Raw genomic sequence first — 20,908 nt, forward strand, 5'->3', positions numbered from 1 at the left:
TTAGTCCTTAAGCTGACATCTTTGCTTATCAACACTTTAAAACAGTCTTGTGCAATACGTCGTTTGATTTCTTGACTGCTGCTTCCATGAGTGTTGATAATTGATCCAAAATGAATGAAGTCCTTGACAACTTCAATCTTTTCTCTGTTGATAAGAATGTTGTTTATTTGTCCAGTGGTTACCAATAAACTACTAGGAAATATTAAAAATGTGGCCAAAACAGCTAACAAGTACCATTTGATTACAGCCTAAACCCCATCTTTTTGAAATTAAGTGTTTCAAAGGTACTAAAAGTAAAAGTAAGGTGTCAGCACAGGTGAAAAATGAGAAGATTAATGATGACAAATCTAAAGAAACCAAGTTTGAAGAGGGTCCACCAAAATACACAAAATCTATTCTTCAAAAGGGAGAGAAAACCAACTTTCCCAAAAAGGGAGATATGGTTCACTGTTGGTACACAGGTACACTTCAGGACAGAACTATTTTTGATACTAATATTCAAACAAGTTTCAAGAAGAAGAAAAAGCCAAATGTTTAAGTTTTAAGGTCGGAGTTGGCAAAGTTGTCAGAGTATGGATGAAGCACTATTGACTATATGAGTAAGGGAGAAAAGGCTTGACAAGAGATTGACTCAGAAGGAAGGAAAGGACAGCCTGATGCCAAAATTCCACCAAACGCAAAACTCATTTTTGAAGTAGAATTAGTGGATACTGATTGAAATGGCAACAGTTCTAGGTCTAAAGACAAGGTTGGTTTGAACTTGAAGCAACTTATATAGCTAATTAGAACTGGTTACTTTTGTGTTTGAGGGGAGAGCCAACTAGTAAATTCAGGGAGTTTCATTAAATCCTGTTTACTTGATGCTCAACTTTTAAAGAATGTAATCTCATTATAAATCCTTGAAGTCTAAAATATTTTACAACTGTAAAATACAGTTAAACAGAATTGATTTTCATGTTACCTCACGTTACAATCTAAAAGGCTCAATGGAAACTTATCCACTGTCTTGATCTGACTTATTTGTTCTGTGTTAATACGTTACAGTTTTGATTACATTATACAGAACTATGCATGTACCTTATCAGCTCGTAACTTTGTCTAAATTGAGGATTTGTCATGGGTGCTTATCTTAGAATTCTTTAAATGCATATTTCCATATAATAATAAGACATAAGCAAAATTTGAGAGAAACTAGTTTAAAAATAAAGATTTTGGCATTATAGCTTGAATTTAGAGAGCCAGTACTTCTAAGCCAATAAACCCTAAATATGGTAAATAAAAGTTACTATTATTAGGTGATTTCCTCCCACAAAATAAATTCATAAACAATCTTTTGAAAAGTTTATGTTGCTAAAAACAACCTAAATATTTACTAATTGATAAATGTTGTTGTTGTTGTTATGTGCCGTGGAGTCAGAACCGACCCATAGCGAATGGATAAACAAAATGTATTATATGCAGACACTGGAATATTATTGGCTAGTATTATTGAGAAATGAAGTCATAATACTTATTACAAGAACAACCCTTTCAGACCATGGGCTGCGTGTAATAAATCAGTCACAAAAGTACAAATATGTGTGACTCTGATTATATAAAATATCTAGAGTAGGTGGATATATAGATCAGAGTTTGGTAGTGGTTACTAGGGGTAGAAGGAAAGAGGAGAATGGAAGTGGCTCATTGACAGAGTGATGGAGAATCTTCTGTGGAGAGTGATGGAGAAAGTTCTGTTGACAGTGATGGAGAAACCTGTTGAATGATGGAGAAGCTTCTGTTGAGTGATGGAGAATCTTCTGTGGAGAGTGATGGAGAAACTTCTGTGGAGAGTGATGGAGAAACTTTGTGGAGAGTGATGGAGAAACTTCTGTTGACAGTGATGGAGAATCTTCTGTGGAGAGCAATAGAGAAACTTCTGTGGAGAGTGATGGAGAAATTTCTGTTGAGTGATGGAGAATCTTCTGGGGAGAGTGATGGAGAAACTTGGAAATGGATGAGAATGGTGGCAGTTGAATAGCATGATAGGTATGATCATCATCACTGAACAGTACATGTGAAGAATGCTGAGATGGCTAATGATTTTTTGTATGTTTGCTGTTCTTAGCTGCCACCAAGTCACTCCAACTCCTGGTGTCTTAGTTCTCCATCACTTCAATAATGGAAAGAACACAGTGGAAAGCTGTAACAAACAGAAATTTAGTCTCTCAGAGTTTAAGAGGCTAGAAGTCCAAGTTCAGAGTGCCAGCTCTTGGGAAAGACTTTCTCTTTGTGGGCTCTGGGGAAAGGTCTGTGGTCCAGCATTCCCTGGAAATCTCCATGCATCTTGGCAATAATCTTCCCCTGGATCTGGGAGTGTCCCAGTACATGGTCCAAGGACCCACTCACTTCTGACTCTTCTGCCTTGGTGGTAGTAGGTCTGTCTTTCTTTGCTCAAGTCTATCCTCTTTTATCTCTTGTAAGATAAAAGGTATTGCATGTCATATCCTTGGGAATCTCTCATAACTCAGAGTGAGAATAAGGGTGGTATTGTTGTTGTTAAGTGTCGTTGAGTCAGTTCTGACTCATAACAACCCTGTACAGGGTTTCCGAGGAGCAGCTGGTGGGTTTGAACTGCCGACCTTGTGGTTCACAGTCCAGTGCTGATCCTACAGTGCTACACCAGGACTCTAAGGGTGATAGTTGTTGTTGTTGTTATGTGCCATCAAGTCGGTTCAAACCCATAGCGACCCTGTACACGGTTTCCAAGGCTGTAAATCTTTACGGGAGCAAAGCCTCATCTTTCTCCCATAGAATGGCTGATAGTTTTGAACTGCTGACCTTGAGGTTAGCAACCCGATTCATAACCACTATGCTACCAAAGCTCCTAAGGGTGGTAGATCCTACCCTTAATCCTCCTGTTGTTTCATTACATCATTGGGGATAACTACATCTCAACCACCAAAGCACAAAGATCCTGGCCCAGTCAAGTTGACCCAAAGCCTTACCTATCTCACCCGGTGACCCCATATACAACAGAACGATCTAATTGTTTCACCGGTTGGTTTCTGGAAGCAGTCCTAGTCTCTCTGAGTCTGAAAGCTTCTCTGAAACCTGTCAAACATCCTAACCTCACAGAAGCCTCCACTAACGGATGGGTGGTAGCCGAGCATGAGCTACATTAGCTGGGAATTGAACTCCGGTCTCCCAGATGGAAGGCAAGAACTCTACCCGAGAGCCACCCTGGCCTTCATGTACATATCTGCCTCACACACACACCAATGTTACCCGGGCTCCTAAATCCACCCCACCACCTAAGAGGTGGGAGTCCTAGTGTGGTGCTGTGGGTTAATGCACCAGACTGCAAAGCTGTTTGAACTGTAAGGTAGGTGGTTCAAGTTCACTAGATGCTCCTAGGAAACCCTATACAGGGTCACTATGGGTAGGAATCAACTCAATGGCACTTAACAACAACAACAACCTAAGAGGTGACACTCTTCCCATTGTTAATATGAGCAGGTAGGCAGCCACACCCCCAAGGTTACAGGACAAGGGAGGATTGAGCCCGGAGCCATACCAGGCCCATCACTCCCATGGTGGCACCACTGCCACTGCCCACAGGGACGCTGCCCTAAACTGCAGGCTCTGGCCTGAAGCAACTGGCTGGCCCTCCAAGCCTCCCAGGCGGCCAGCGCGTCCTCCCGGTAGCTGTGCCAAGCAGCCCTGCCCAGACCGCACGAGGAGCTGGCCGCAGCCTGCCAGGGCCGCCGAGCCCTTCCAGCCTGTTTCTGATTTAGAGCAAGCCCCGGCCGGCCGCAGCCCAGACATTCCAGAGAGGAAGTCAGACGCCAAGCCCGCCCATCGCTTGGGAACCGGGCTGCAGGCTACCCGGTGGCCAGAGAGCTTCTCCATGTTTTCCCTTCCCCCGACGTTCCCAAAGCTGCTTAACCCCTCAGGAGTTCGCTCTAGGATTTCTGAGACCTGCTGATGGAGCAATTTCTGGTACTCAAGGCCCCTCCGCAGACAGGATTGAAGCAACTTAGCTGGCCGGGCAGGATCCCTCTTGGCCTCCCAGCTCCCCTGAACCAGCCTCCTCCTGGGAGACAATTCACTTCCAGCCAGGAACCCAGGAGGGCTTCCCATTGGAAGAGGCAATGTTACTTCCACCAAGTTAGATGCCATCAAGTCGCTTCAACTCATATCAACCCTGAGTGGTGCAAACAGTTAATCGCTGGGCCCCTAGCCAAAAGAATGGTGGTGCAAACTGCCCTCCTCCCCAAAGGTACCTCAGCAGAATGGCCTGGTGATCCTCTTTCAAAAGGTCACAGCCTTGAGAACTCAATGGAACAGTTCTGCTCCACACAGGGGAGAGGTTCTGGAAGGAGGAGGCATAGAACAACACACTCACCCCTAATTAGGAGTCGATGCTGCAAATGCTGGAGGCTGTCCCTTCCCCTCTCCTGGGAAGGTGCCATGCAATACCCCCGGCTGTCTCCAGAAGAATCCTGCCCTTTATTCATCTCTGAGTGATGTAATTATAGATTGCCACGTAATGACATAAGTGGTTGTTGTTAGGAGCCCTCGAGTCAGTTCCGATTCACAATACATAGAATGAAACGTTGCCTGATCCTGCTACACCCTCACTAATGTTCTGTTTGAGATCATTGTTGTTGCTACGGTGTCAATCTAGCTTTTGGGGGGTCTTCCTCTTTTTTGCTGACCCTCCACTTTACGAAGCATGCTGTCCTTTCTCCAGGGTCTGGTCCCTCCTGATAACATGTCCAAATGTTCAAGAGACAAAGTCGCACCATCCATATTTTGAATGAGCATTGTGGCTGTACTTCTTCCCAGACAGATTTGTGTGCCCTTGAATTCCAACAAAGTGACAATATGCCATCCACATAAAACCAGTGTCCGTGCTGGCAGCTAGCCGGGCATCCAGGCCCTCACCCCACAGCCCACACCTGTACAACACCTGTATGACACCTGCTTGCTGGACTCACCCATCAGAACACACCCTCCCTCCTGTTGCCGCTGTCACGGCAGACCTGAAGGCTGGCCTGGCTCTTCTTACCTTGTTCTGAGCTAACAGGACCAGGAAGTTTTACAAGCCAGTTCCCCAGCTCCCTGGCACCAGCCTCCAGGCTGTCCCAGATCCACATCTGAATGCAGAAGACATGCTGGGTCTCTAAACGCACTGTGGGCTTCTTCCACATGCAACTGTCATGCCACCCCTCCGTCCTCCCATCCTCCCAGTTGGGACCCAGCCCCGACACCACAGGGTGACAGAAAACTCACTCAGTCATAAGGACATCATCTCCCACTGGAGACCATTAGGAAAGATGCAGCTGTTTTCCCGGAGGGCTTGTACAAACCACATTTAGCGCCCGACAAGCTACTCAAGGTGCTTTGGAAGAAAAGCCTGGTGATTTGCTTCTGAAAGGTCATGATCTTGAAAACCATATGGAGCGTTCTACTCTGCACAGGTGGGGTCACCATGAACTTGAATCCACAGCAACCTGCCCCCAGAGGCCTCCCACACACACACACAGGGGTGGAATAGGCTCCAGTCAAGGAGACTGGGCAGTGCTTCATGAGCCCCCTGACCACCTCCCTTTAATCACCACAACAATCCCATGTTGTAGTCTACATTATGTCCCCCAAAAAACAAGGGCTTAGGAAAGGCTGTGGGGTGGAATGGGGAGGGGACACCAGTTACAGCCATGAGCAAAAGGACCAGGACAAGGATGGATCAGACACAGTGGCCCGTAGCACCTGGAGTGGACACTGCTGCCCTGCGGCGAGGGGGTGGGATGGGGTGGACATCCTCACTTCCTTCCCCTCACTGTTATCACTCAACAGGAACTTTCCATGGAGACCTGAAAGAAGCCCCACCCATTTCACAGAAGGGGCGACTCAGTTCCACACAGAAGGAAGGGGTGACTCGGTTCCACGCAAAAGGAAGGGGCGACTCAGTTCCACGCAGAAGGACGCCTTTCCCAGAGGAGCTGGAAGACTGCAGGTATTCCCTGAAGCTACTCTAATAAACTCCACAAACTACTGGGTTATGAAAGCAAAAGAGTACCATCTCCTGATGGTGGAGACTGGAAGCCCACACCAGCCATGTTTGTCCTCCCTGAGGATCTGGGGTTGGAGAGGGTCTGTCCCTGCCCCTCCCCTGACTCACAGGGCTCCAGGTGTTCTTGGTTTACAGCCACAATATCACACCAGTGTCTTCCTGTCTCGGGTCTCTTGTCCTCTTCATAAGGACATTCTATTATGACCTCAAATTCACTGACCACATCTCCATAGACCCCACTTTCAAACTGGGTCCCAAAGTCAGGGACAGGGGTTAAGACTTCCACATATCTTTTGGTGGGGACACCATTCAGTCCACAACACAGAGGAGCTATCAGGCTGAACCTGGACATAGATGGCCCCATTCCCACCCCCATCTATTTCTCATCCCCTGCATCAGTTCCCACTCTTGATTCAGGAAAGAACCATGATGGTAAGACACCCGCACTGAATGAGTACCTGCGGACTGCCCAAGACTGTGGAAGTCACGTTGGGCTTCATGTCTTCATTTCACTCCATCATTATCTGGTCCCAGGGGAGCCAAAGAAGACCCTTTCGGGGGAAAAAGGAAGTTCAGGCTTAAAGCGGTGAGGAGAGTAGAGCCAGACCTGACCTCCACAGGGCTTTATGCCAATGCCACTGCAACTCAGCCCACCTGTCCCTCACCTCCTTGTCTCCAGCCCAGATCCCCTGCTCTGCTCCAAACACCTCTGGACTGTGCTTGTTCTGAGTAAACCAGCAGGTGGGGAAAAGCACACAAACACATCACACAAAGAGACCGGATGCCAAGAGGGAAGAAGAGGGGAGAAAAGAAAGGGAGCGATGTAGGAATGGCCAGGGCACCAAGAAATAAAAGGCAAGAACAAAGACTTGTAATATTATGAGTTTAAAACCTCTCTCACTGTAAACTTTACTTCATCTACTCAATGGTAAGCACCGTTGGCAAGAGCTGCCGCTTCTATACCTCTCCTTGTTATTAATACGTACTTAGCGGCAGTGGAAATTAGAAGCTTTGTAATAATACCCTTCCCAAAACACTTTAGATGAAAATTTTCTATTAGAAATTTAAGGAGAATTCTATTACAGCGTCAGTACATTATATAAAAGGCGAGTGTTTCCAGCAAAGTCCTTCATTTCTGGTCCCCTGATGGACTGTGTTCTTGTGCCAGAGCACAGTATGTAGTAGGGTACATGGCCAGAGCGTGGTCAGAGGTGGATGGCCATGCCAACGACCAGAGTGATTTGAATTTGAAAGGGTGGATTCTGCTTAAGCTCTGAGGCCACCTGTCAACCTTCCTCAAACTCAGCTGTCCTTCCCCAGGGCTGTGCAGAACCCCCAGGTGGAGTTTGGGGGACCCCTCCCCATTAGCAGAGGCATACAAGCACACCTAGACCCTTTCTCCATCCCCAAACTACTAGGCCAGTGGTGTGAAATGTGCCAGTGTGGTCAACTCTTTTATCTAGAACTGGTCTTCTGACTAGTGACCACCTGGTGTCTGCATTCTCCCAACACTGGGCAGGAAGGTGACTTAATTTAGTCCTGACACCTCCTGCCATCACTCTCCATTGTCCTGACCCCCAATGGGCTTCCTTCCTCCCATCCCACCCAAGTCAGGTACGATTGACAGAGCTCTTCCTAAAGCCCACAGCAGACCCTGTGACACCTAGCTACAAATGCCCCTGTCATGATTAAAGTTACCTTCAACTTGGCTGGTCCATGCTTCTCAGTGGTTTGGTAGTTTTGTCATGATGTAATTGTTGTCCTTTTTGTGATAATACTGTAATCACCTCCATGGTGATGGGATCAGTTGTAAGGGGAGCTTCTCAGGGGTGCAGCCTACATCCAATGTTGATGAACATTCTGTGAAGTTTTCTGGCTTGTTTGCTTGCCCTGGATCCCACATCCAATTCTTCATCATCTGACCTCCAGTTCTTGGGACTTGAGCCAGCAGCTTGCTGCATTACCATATTTTCAATAGCCTCGTATGCATGTGAAAGTTGGACAATGAATAAGGAAGACCATAGAAGAATTTATGCATTCAAATTACGAGTTGGAGAAGAATATTAAAAGTACCATGGGCTGCCAGAAAAACAAACAAATCTGTCTTAGAAGTGCAGTCAGAGTGTTCCTTAGGAGCCAGGACAGTAAGATTCATCTCTCATGCTTTGGACATGTTATCAGGAAGGAACTGTCCATAGAGAATGACATCATGTTTGGTAAAGTGGAGGGTCAGCAAAAGAGAGGAAGGCCCCCAACAAGACAGATTGGCACCATGGCAAAAACAATGGGATCAAACATAACAATAATTGTGAGGATTATTATTAAGGAAACACCACCTCAGGAAAGGGTGGTGTTTCATTCTGCTGTGCATTGGGTTGCTATGAGTCTGAACCGACCCAATGGCAATGAACAACACCACCATTTTTGATCTCCAGAAAGTCAACAAACAAAATGCCTAGAGCATGTCAAAAACAGCTGCCATGACTTTTGCTCTGGACCAGTCTGATTTTGCTTTGACTGGACCACTTCCTTCTGTTGGTTGTGCTTGCTGCTAGTGAAACCAAGTCGATTCTGACTCATAGCGACCCTGTATAGGGTTTCTGAGATGCAGTTGGTGAGCTTGAACCATCAACATTGTGGTTCAAACCAACTTTGCAGTCCAGCGCATTAACCCACAGGGCCACACCAGGACTGTTGGTAGCCAGTGTTTTCATTGTATTTGTCTTCAGGATTGCACTGACAAAGTCATGTTTCACCCCTATTATAGTTCATTGAGGAAATGATTCAAGATCTTGATTCCTCTTTTTTAAACTTTCCACTGAAAGCTCTGCTGGTTTCTGCAGTTGATCTGGGCACAGCTATGTTGGCACTCAGTGAGCAGAAAGTTTGCTCACCTTTAATTTTTTGGTCAGAATTCCACAAGCTGAATCAGTGGAGGTGTTTATGGTGTTAACTCTTTTTCCTGCTGTTAATTGTGGGCCCCCTTCAAGTAGGGCAGGAACAAGATTAATCACTTCTTCGAAAATTATTGTAGATGGTCTAAAACTGTGGGTTTCATCTACAACATTATTTCACGCCTTCTTAAAATGAGTTATCCGTCTCTGCACAGCTGGTTTCTTTGCGGCATTGTCCTCATACACCTTTTGCAAAACATCAGTGACTTCACCATTCTTACACCCAAGCTCTACCATAAATTTGATGTTTGTTCTTGCTTCGATTTTAGCAGAATTTGTGTTGTTCTGATAGGGTTTTTTTTTAAACTGAGGTCTTATCCTTCTTACTACTTCAGATTAGATCCTAATATAGCATGTTGTTGTTGTTGTTGTTAGGTACCGTCAAGTCAGTACTGACCCATAGTGACCTTATGTACAACAGAACAAAACTATACCCAGTCCTGGGCCAACCTCACTATTGTTGCCACTCTTGAGCCCATTGATGCCACCACTTTGCCAATCCATCTCGCTGGGGGAGGTCTTCCTCTTTTTCTCTGGCCCTCCACCTTACTAAACATGATATCCTTCTCCAGTGACTGGTCCCTCTTGACAAAACCCAAAGTCTGAGAGATGAAGTTTGACCATCCTGGCCTCCAAGGAGTACTCTGTACTTCTTCCAACACAGATCTGTTGGTTCTTTTGGCGCCCCATAACACTTTCAATATTCCCCTCCAACATCATAACTCAAATGCATCAGTTATTTTATGGTCTTCCTTATTCACTGCCCAGCTTTCACATGTATATGAGGTTATTGAAAATACCATGGCTTGGGTCAGGCACACCTTAGTCCTCAAGCTGACATCTTTGCTCTGCAACACTTTAAAAAGGTCTTGTGCAGCAGATTTGTCTAATGCAATACATCGTTTGATTTCTTGACTGCTGCTTCCATGAGTGTTGAGGTTGATCCAAGAAGAATGAAGTCCTTGACAACTTGGTATGAGTTTATTTGGAGGCAAAAAAAATTTTTAAGCCAGGCTTAGTTGTTGTTTTTTTTTTCATAATACACATTTTCAATGAACTTTTTGAAGACCTCCCCCCTCATATTCAATGTTCTGAATCTGAGAAGACAAAGCAGGTGGGTAGGAGACTCTGCAGGGGGAGGGTGCTCAGTGAGCTCAGCCTGAGGGACAAGGTTCTCTTGGAGGAGCAGGTGGTACCTCAGCTGAGAGAAGAGGGCCTAGTGAAGACTGATGGTTCCACAAGACCCCATGAGGAACCAGCTCACCACCTAGGAGGACTTCCACCCAAGGGTCTCCACCTCTCACTCCCAGGCTGCTGGGCTTCCCCTACCTCACCCTGCCCTCTCCCCACCACCAGAGAATGAAGATGAATCATGGTGCTCTGAGCCAAGTAAGAGAGTCTGTGTTGATGTTTGGGGTGGAGAAGATAGTGAGTGTGGGTAGTATTTGGGGTGATGTTGGGGTGACCTGGTAGCAGAGTAGGGAGTAGCCAGAGGATCCAGGGACAAGACAAGCCTATCGGGGTCCTCATACCTAGCAGAATCGCCAGGAGTTATGGCCTGGGGTGGCCATAAACAGCCCACAGTGGTCCCGGAAGTGGCCCCCAAGCCACTTGGACTCAGCCCTGGGTCCCTGGACCCCACAGGACTCCTAGGATCCATGAATTCAGCCCCTAGGCCCCTGGAAAACGTGGAGCGGTAACTTTGGAAGAGCAGGGAGCACATGGAGTAAGGCCATCTCAATGGGAACCATATGGACAGTGATAACCATGGTAGGGCATATACACTGTGTCCTACAAGCTCTTTCAAATGTAGCGTCAGATCCAGGGAAGTATTGCTGTTAGGGGTCATCTAGTTAGCTCCAACTCATGGTAACTCTATGCACAACAGAAGGAGACTCTGCCTGGTTCTGCGTCCTCCTCACAATCATTCCTGTTTGAGTCCATTGCTGCAGACACTGTGTTAATTCGTCTCATTGAGGGTCTTCCTCTTTTTTACTGACCTTCTACTTTACTGGAGTGTAGTGGTGATAAGCACTGAACAGCAAGCCTCAAGGTCAGCTCCCACAAAGATTGAATGCCTCAGAAACCCTATACAGGTTCTCTGTGAGTTGGAACCAACTCAATGGCACTTAACAACAGCAACAACCACTACGCCAACCACTACTACATTACTGAGCATGATGTCCTTCCCCAGGGACTAATTCCTCTTGAGAAAATGTCCAAAAAGCCTGAAGTCTCAGCATCCTCATTTCTAAGAAGCATTCTGGCTGTACCTCTACGATGGTTTTCTTTGGTCCTCTGGCAGTCCGTGGTACTTTCAATATTCTACACCAGCATCATAACTAGAAGGCACTCATTCTTCTTTGGGCTTCATTATTCATTGTCCAGCTTTTGTATGTATATATTGTTGCTGTTGGTTTGTGTCCTCAAGTTTGTTCCAATTCACAGGGAGCCTGTGCACAACAGAAGAAAACACTGCCCCGACCTTCATCATCCTTATAATTGTTGGTTTTCCTGAGGCCACAGCTGCTGCCACTGTGCCACTTCATTTCATTAGGGGTCTTTCTCCTCGTCACTGACTTTCCTCTTCACTGATCATGTCTTTCTCGTGACTGATCCCTCCTGATAATATGTCCAAAGTATGAGAGATGAAGTCTGGCCATTCTGGCTTCTAAGGAGCATTCTGACTGTATTTCTGGCAGGCCATGGTACTTCTAATCTTCTCCTCCAAAACCATAACCCAAATGCATCCACTCTTCTACGGTCTTCTATTCATTGTCCTGCTTTCCCATGCATATGAGACGATTGAAAATATCATGGCTTGGGTCAGGCACATCTTCATCGTCAAACAGATATCTTGGCTCTTGAACACTTTAAAGAGGTCTTGTGCAGCAGATTTGTGTAATGCAACAGGTTATTTGATTTCCTGACTGCGGATTCAATGAGTGTCAACTGTGGATCCAAACTAAATTAAGTCTTTGACAATTTCAATCTTTTCTCCATTTGTCATGATGTTGTTTATTGGTTCAACTGTGAGGATTTTTGTTTTCTTTACATTTGGGTGCAATCCATACTGAAAGCTATGGTCTTTGATCTTCACCAGTAAATATTTTAAGACCTTGTCATTTTCAGCAAGCAAGGTCGTATCATCTGCATGACTCAGGTTGTCAGTGAACCTTCCTCCAATGTGATGCCACATTCTTCTTCATATAGTCCAGCGTCTCAGATTATTTGCTCAGCATACAGATTGAATAAGTCTAGTGAAAGGATACAGCCCTGGTGCAAAACTTTCCTGATTATACACCATTCAGTGGCACCTGGTTCTTTTCGAATGACTGTCTCTTGGTCTATATACAGGATCCTCATGAGCACAGCAAAGTGTCCTGGAATACTCATTCTTAACAATGTTGTCCAAAGTTTGTCATGACACACACAGTTAAATGTCTTTGCATAGTCAATAACATGCAGGTAAAGATGTTTCTGGTATTTTCTGCTTTCAGACAAGAGGCATCTGACATCAGTAATGATATCCCTCATTCTCTTCTAAATCCATCTTGAATTTCTGGCAGTTCCCAATCAATGTGCTATTGCAATCATTTTTTAATTGTCTTCAGCAAAATTTTACTTGCATGTGATATTAATGACATCATTCTATGACTTCCACATTCTGTTGGGTCATCTTTCTTTGGAATATGAGTCTTTTTCTAATCTGCTCATCAGGCAGCTGGCTTCCCAATTTCTTGGCATAGATGACTGAGTGTCTCCAGGGCTTCAATAGTTTGTGGAAAGCTTTCAGTTTGTGTTCAGTTAATTCTGAGACCTTTGTTTTTCGCCAAGGCCTCCAATGCAGCTGGGACATCTTTCCTCAGTAACATCAATTCTTCATCATATGTTACCTCTTGAAATGTTTGAACATTGACTATTTCTTTTTGGTACAGTGACTCTGTATACCTTCTATCTTCTTTTGAGGCTTTCTGCATCATTCAGTATTTTTCCCATGGACACCTTCAGTATTGCAAGTCAATTTTTTTTTTTTTTTTTTTTTTTGCAATTTGAATTTTTTCTTCACTTCTTTCAGCTTGACAAATCCTGAGCATATTCTTCACTTTTGTTTTTCTAACCCCAGGTTCTTACACATTTCATTATAATTCTTGATTTGTCTTCTCAAGCTACCCTATAAAATTTTCTGTTCGGTTATTTTAGTACCTCATTTCTTCCATTCACTTCAATATCTCTATTGTGGATAGCAAGTTTCAGACCAAAAAACATCCATTTTAGTCTTTTCTTTCTTTCCTGTCTTTTTAACAACACTTTGCTTTCTTTCTGTACGATGCTCTTATCTTCTTTAAGTGTTGTTGCTGTTGTGAAATGCTGTTGAGTTGGCTCCAACTCATAAAAACCCTATACAGGATTTCCAAAGAGAGGCTGGTAACTTTAAAGGATCAACTTGTGGTTCAAACTGACCTTGTGGTTGAGTGCTTTATCCTACAGCACCACACCAGGCTTCCTTCTCTCAGTGGTACCTAATAAATCAAATCAGTATTCGACATGGTTTCTAAGTTCAGGTGGGAGGGCTTGGCAGTCATCATTTGGCTCTTGTGGACTTGCAATTTTCTTCAGCTTCAGCCTGAACTTGCACATGAGCAACTGATGGTCTGTTTCACTGTTTGCTGCTGGCCTTGTTTTGGCAAATGATGAGCTTTGCCACCATCTCTTGTCACATGATTTCATCTATTTGCGGATTCTAGAAGCACTCACTGTTATTTTGTTGCTGGTGGTGTTTGTTTTTATTTTCTTAAGCTTTTGTTGTAAATTGAGTGAAAGGTGACAGGACAGATCACCAATTTTACATTCAACAATCATATTTTGTTTCATTACAATGCTTACAATTCCCTCCCTATACCAGCAGTTAACAGATTTACCTCTAGTCCTCTTTTTTTTTTTTTTCGGTTTGTTTTTTCGATGTACACATACTACACAGAAAGTATGTATTCATTTAAATGCCCAGAGAGCACATTTTGCAAGCCAGCCTCCTGTCCACAGGCACATGGCTTTTTTCGTTCTTGGGCCTGGAGGCCTCAGCTGCTCTGTCTGTCTCTCCAGGCCATCGCCTCTACCACCATCTCTGCTGTCACCACTTTGCTCTTCCCTCATGCTCTTCCCTTTTGATGGTCCTAGGGTCCCCTGTTCCTGAAATGAAAGATTAACGACTCCCCCTTTTAGTTATATATTTTCTACCTTTACTGTTGTGATGATTGCATTTAGTCCTGCTAACAAGTACTCACAATTGAATCATAAATCCTATCCCCATCCTCCCCCATCCCCTTTCACCAAACCCATCAGGAGAAGAGGAAAACTATTCAGTGGGGATTCTATCTTATCCCCCTCATTCTGAAAGTAAGCATACACATCAAAGTATGTAAGTCAGCCACTCCGTGCCTTTATAGTCCCCCATATTTGGAAGTCAGTATCTAAGTTGTCCCTCCCTATCTACCCAGTGTAGTGAGAAGGCAAATTCGATCCTTGATATGAAGAATCCTTTCCTTTTGGTTGGAATTTTGAGCAACTACATTCTTAATGAAAAGTCCAGTTCATCAAATTGTAGCAATTTATGCTTGCTCCTTGCATCAAACTTCTTTATCGTCCTCTGGTCAAGTCCTGGTCAGAAAACCATCCAAGTAAGATCACGCAGCTATTATTTGCAAGTTTGGGAGTTACTGACTGCTTTCCCCCACTTCAGACCAGCTGACCACTTTCACTTTCAATTCTAGCCCCCAGTGGTTAGGTCAATTTCCATGGCCTGGAAAGTTCACAGGTCTCCCTGAACTTCAAACCAGCCAGCCCTTCCTCTTCTCTTTCTCATCTCAAGGTCAACAGGTGTCAATGGACCATGGCCAAACTCAGCCCATGTCTTCATTGCATTTCCCCCACTCCCACTCACAAGTAGACCAGGTTGGTCACCAGTTAGCAGTTGCAGTCCTAGAAAGGGGTTTACCCTGACGGACTGACTGCTTGCATTGATGGCTCCAGGGCAAACAGTTTGCTTGATAGTCTAACAGCCAAACAGTTGGCTTCCCCCCGCTCCCCCCATGCTGGTCTTTCTTTCGAGAAGTGTCTTCTGCTCCTCTAGCTATTCCAGATTGGTCTGTGTATCTTTCCAAGTGAGAATGCCCCACCTCAGAAGGTTCTGGGTGAAGCTCAGGATTCCACCTGAGGCTCCATACTCCACAAAGGCCTAACAAGAAACCTGTTTCCCTGGGCACATTCTAGTTCCCTTTTAGCCAATTCAATCAGTTATAGGCTGAAGATGGGCTTACAAGCTTTCTGTAATCATATCCCCTATATTCTTTTCTATCCCATTTTAATGTCTATTTTATCATCGTTGTTGTTGTTGTTGTTGTTAAGTGCCGTCAAGTCGATTCCGACCCATAGCAACCCTGTGTAGGGTTTCCAAGGAGCAGCTGGTGAGCTTGAATCACCAACCTTGCAGGTCAAATGACTTTTTAGTCTGATGCATTAGCCCACAACATGTTTCATAGCCATTGATTTTGTCTAAATGTCTGGTGTTTCAGCTACAAGAGTGTGGTATTTAGCACTTGTGAATCTATGCCAATAACTTTTTTGAGAATGAAGTAGTAAGTAAAGGAAAAGAATGAAAGAAAAAATCAAAAAATCTTCTGCTCAGTTGCCGGTAATCTACTAACTAATCATGTTTTAGTTCTACTTAAATTTCATTGATTTGTTGTTTAGTGCTGTCGAGTTGGTCCCAACCCACAGCAACCCTATAGGATTTCCTAGGAGCAGCTGGTGGGTTTGAACCACCGACCTTGCAATTCAAACAGCTTTGCAATCTGGTTCATTAACCCACAGCGCCACACTAAGAAATATTACATTTAAACAATTCACAACTGTATATATCACAGATTCTTCCATGATTAAAATGGATAGTAAACATGACTAAGGAACCCTGGTGTAGCATTGTGGAATAAGCACCGGATCACAAGGTCAGTGGTTCAAACCCACCAGCTGCTCCTCAGAAACCGATTCGATTCTGACTCTCAACAACACTAAACAACAAGGATTCTGTATGGTATGCTAAAGAAGGAGTTCTATCCAAGGTATAGCCTGAGATGGGCAGACCCAGATCTACAAGTTTCTCTTTGGGAATGACCCTGTTGTGTTCATCTGGCCACCTCTGGAGGGGCCAGATAGTTGAGATGGTGGTGATGGTGGACATGGTGGACATGGCAGTGATGGTGGAGATGATAGTAATGGTGGTGATGGTGGAGATGGTAGTGATGGTGGAGATGGTGATGCTGGAGATGGTGGTGATGGTGGAGATGGTGGTGATGGTGGAGATGGTGGTGATGGCAGTCATGGTGGTGATGGTGGAGATGGTAGTGATGGTGGAGATGGCAATGATGGTGGATGATGATGGAAAGATCATCAGCTGCCGTGGAAAAAGCCAGAGCAAGAATGAACACTAACCAGCAAAACCAATTGGAAACAGCAGGGGAATCGGCTGTGAGACTTGGCTCCCAGCCCCCACCCCCACCCCCAATTACTCATTTTGAAAGTGTCACAACTCTCCTGCCAAAAGGGCGGCTTCTCTCCACTTGCTAAATCCCTTTCACACACCACCCCTTCTCCACTCTGCAAAAACAGAAATTAGAAAAATAATTGATATAATAGGCATAACCTTGAAAACACGTCTGCCAGCATTTAAGAGCAAAAGGGGGTACAGGCTCAAAAAAAAAAAAGGCATCGCTCAGAAAATCGGAAACCCAAATTCATTCTGAACACTAGCCATACCCACTGCCCCTCCAGCTCCCTGGAAGTGAACGGGAGCTGCTCTACTCTCAACACACAAGAGGCAGGGCCGGCTGCAATACAGGACAAAGTGCCCAGACCTCAGCTGCCTCAGCTGAAGAGGAAAACCTGCCCTTGGGTTTGGAGGTGGGGAAACTGATCCTCACAGAGATGCCAGCACGACTCCCAGGCACATGGAAGCAATGCATGGGTCCCTTTGATGCTGAGTGTGACCATGGACCTGCTTTGGTCAAGAGTTCTGAGTGGAGTCAGTGTGTCACTTCTGTGTCCCCACATTCCCTTGTTGTTGACCCTGGGATTGTGACTGTCCACCAGTCTGGGTTTCTGACCGGTGTCAGATGTGTGAACACCCATGTGTTCAGAGAAGAGCTGCGTGCCACAGGGTTTTCAGTGGCTGATTTCTCAGAAATCAATCACCAGGACTTTCTCCTAAGGGACTTCTGGGTAGACTCAAACATCCAATCTTTCAGTTAGCAGCCAAGGAAGTTAATCCAATGGTTTTGTTGGAAATATAGCAAAAACAAAAATTAAGATTTCTGTGGGTTTTGCTTTGTTCTTACTTAAACTACAAAATTTGGATTGCTTTTATTGCAACAGACCCTCCCTTAACATAATGGGTATAAAGTATGTGTATGTTTGTGTGTGGTGGTAGTGGTGGTGATATTAGAAATAGAGATGGTGATGGTGGTAGTGGTGGCAATGACAGAGATGGTAGTAATGAAGATTGTGGTGATACAGAGATGGAGGTGGTGGTGGTGGTAGAAATGGTGAAGATGGCGGTGTTAGTGGTGATGGTGGACATGGTGAACATGGTGGTGATGGTGGAGATGATGGAGATGGTGGTGATGGTGAAGATGGTGGAGATGGCAGAGATGGTGGTGATGGTGGAGATGGCAATGATTGTGAAGATGGTGGAGATGACGGAGATGGTGGTGGTGGTGACAGAAATGGTGGGGGAGGTGATGGTAGTTGTGGTGGAAATGGTGATGGTGGTGGTGCTGCTGATGGCTGGTTGCTCCGTTCTTCCTTAGGAAGGTGCATGATTTCAGGATTCATGTTTTGTTTTAACTATCATGTACAGCCAGTACCTAGGACATAATTAGTGCTCAGAAGATGTTGGTTGAGTGAATGAGTGAATAAAGACTAAATGAAGAATAAGAAAAAACTGACACTTCCTGAATTGGGGACTGTGGTAGTTAAGGATTTGTGTCAAATTGAGTGGGCCAGGCTTCCCAGTGATTTGGAAGTTGAGATGTGGTTACCCCCATGATGAGATCTAATAGTTAACTCTACGATGATCAGCAATGAACAGTGTACTTAACTCTATGATGACTGGCTATGAGCAGCCAATCTATTGAAAGGACGTTTCCTCGGGAGTGTGGCCTGTTTCCAACATAATAGACATCCAGGCAAAGCATGCTTGCTTTCTGCTGGATCTTGATCTTGCATCTGGGTTGCCCTCCAACCTTTGGGTCTTTAAACTTGGTCTGCTCTATTGTTTGCTGTACTCCTGCCTGCTGGATCTTTCTGCCTGACTGCCAGCATATCTTGGTTCATCTGTCCCAGACTTGGGACTCCTGTCTGCCTGCTAGACCTGCCTACCTGCGAACCTGCCTGCAGATGTTGGTTCATCTGATCTGGACTTGGGACTCTCTCACCTCTACAATTGTGAGCCATTTCCTTGATAGAACCTTCTCTCTCCCTTTCTTGCTCTCTCTCCATATATATATATACATACATATATAAGCTTCACTGGTTTGCTTCTCTAGAGAATCCAGCTGAAGACAGTGAGATAAGTCTGATACACATTCAGGTCAATGCAGCCATGCTCTGGGGGTGGGTGACCTGGCTTCAACTTTGAATTACAATAAGAAACCCAAAGAGAAATTGATGATTGCCTTTTTAAGGCAACGTAAAGAGGTCAGAATACACAGGGGTTTTGTCCAAGGTCTCACAGCTGCTGAAAAGTGGCCAGTCTGACTTGAGACTAGGTGGTTTTTTTCAGGTGAACACTCAATCTCTGGGACTGAACCCCAGACACAGCCTTGCCTTCATAAGTCACCTGCTCTTAATGGTCACTCTACACAAATGAGAGGACAAGAGGGAAGCGAGCAAACACCTGCCATTTGTCAACATAGATCAGCCTCCACAGGCCTTTTAGGGGACATGTTGTCAACTTGCTAAGTGCCATCAAGTCTGTTCTGACTCCTAGTGATCCCACATAGGGTTTCCAAGGAGTGGTTAGTGGGTTTGAACTACCAACTTTGTGGTTAGCAGTTGAATGCTTATCCTATAGCATTCTTTTGGGGGATTTGGGTGCCTAGAAAAGGCTGGCAGCCTGCAGGGTCAGACAGCCCAGAGCTGTTATCCCGGAGTCCTGTGTTCAAGTCTTGCCACCACAACAAACCATAGTAACCCTCACTGGATCTCAGTTTCTCCTGCCTGGACAGGCTGGACAAAGGGGCTCCCATAGCCCAGTCCCATGAAGAAGCTCTGGCTGCTACAGACAAGAAAGTCAAATCCTTTTAAGAAAATCACTAAAGCCCTAAAATTATGCAAAAGCTTTTGAGATCCCTGAAAGAAAGGTCTTTGCTAAATCCTGTCGATTATTTCCAAAGGATATTTTCTATTATTATTATTTACCAAAGGAATTTTCTGGACAGAATCTAAGTGCCCCAGAGCCCTACAAAATAATCATCTCCTCAAAACACAACAAAAGAATCTGAATATTCTTAGCTGATGGCTTTTCTTTGAAACATATTCTTCTCTGAACAAAGGGTTTTCTTTTCCTTTTTAACATTTTTCTAAGTTTAAATAACACACACACAACTTCATCCTGATCATCAACCTAGAAAATGTTAAATTAGCCAGATGGCCTAAGAACACATTCATCATATTTTTCTCATAGAGGACCCCAATTAGCACCCCCACCATTCTGGGGGTCGATTATGGATTGAATTGTGTTCTTCAAAAATATCCGTTGGAATCCTAAACCTGCGGATATGAACCCATTTGAAAATAAGGTTTTCTTTGTTGTATTAGTGAGGCCCGTGCAGGGTGTGTCTTCAATCTAATCACCTTTAAACATAGAATAGCAGATTAGGTACAGAGATAAGCAAGAGCAAAATGGGGACTGATGATTGATGGCACATGGAGATTCCCTGAGGATCCAGGATGCTGGTGCTGTTAGACTTGAATCAGATCTCCCCCGGAGCCAACAGAGGGTAAAAGTCTTCCCCTAGAAACAAGGCCCTAGACTGCTAACTGCAAGTCCCACCAGTCGCTCCACAGAAACCCTATACAGAGCAGCTATGAGTCAGAACTGGCAAGACAGCACTTAACCAAAACAGTGAGAAAATAAATTTCTGTTCATTAAAGCCTCCCACTTGTGGTATTTCTATTGCAGCAGTATTTAGAAACTAGTGCAGAGTTGAATAATAGGAAAGAGACAAAAATATTATCTATGAAAGTAAGTAAAAAATGATTGTTACAAGATCATAGCAACCTTTATGAAACAAAAATACCAAAATGGAAGATACTGTTTCTCAGTCTCTCCTCCATTCTTCTCTGAAGAATTTTGAGTTATTTGATTGACACTAGCTCAAAATGGCAGATGTGGCATCCTCGAGGGACTCAAATTGTGTTCCCTTTAAATGTTGTTTGGGTCTGGGGAACAAAGAGAAGTCTGAGGGGGCTATAACAGCTGGAGGGGTGATGGAGAATGTTCCCAACAAAATTCTCCTAGGACAGCCCTTGTTACCCTCAAAGCAGGTGAATTGTCATGATGGGGGAAAAAAACTCCTCTGTGCAACTTTCCTGACCTTTTTCTAACCGATGCAGCTTTCAATTTTTTAAAAAACATCTCCTTAATATCCCCCTACCATCACACTGTGCACCTTGAGAAAATCTATCTAAATGACGCCTTTGGAATCCCAAAAAACAGTCACCACAACCTTCTGAACAGACTTCTCTGCCTTGTCTTGAACTGCCCCAGAAGTTCCCCTCAGAAGTCACTCTAAGTATTAGAGTTTTTCTTAAGACACTGTAAGACGAACGTATTATTGAGAGA

The 20,908-nt window shown here is 44.6% G+C and overlaps 1 pseudogene; it reads left to right on the top strand.

Moving 5' to 3' along the window:
- Nucleotides 1–156: 156 nt before the first annotated feature.
- LOC102831436 lies at nt 157–718 on the top strand (annotated as a pseudogene).
- The last annotated feature ends 20,190 nt before the right edge of the window (nt 719–20,908 follow it).

The sequence above is a fragment of the Chrysochloris asiatica genome, unplaced genomic scaffold, assembly GCF_000296735.1.
Source record: "Chrysochloris asiatica unplaced genomic scaffold, ChrAsi1.0 scaffold00025, whole genome shotgun sequence".
Lineage (NCBI taxonomy): Eukaryota > Metazoa > Chordata > Mammalia > Afrosoricida > Chrysochloridae > Chrysochloris > Chrysochloris asiatica.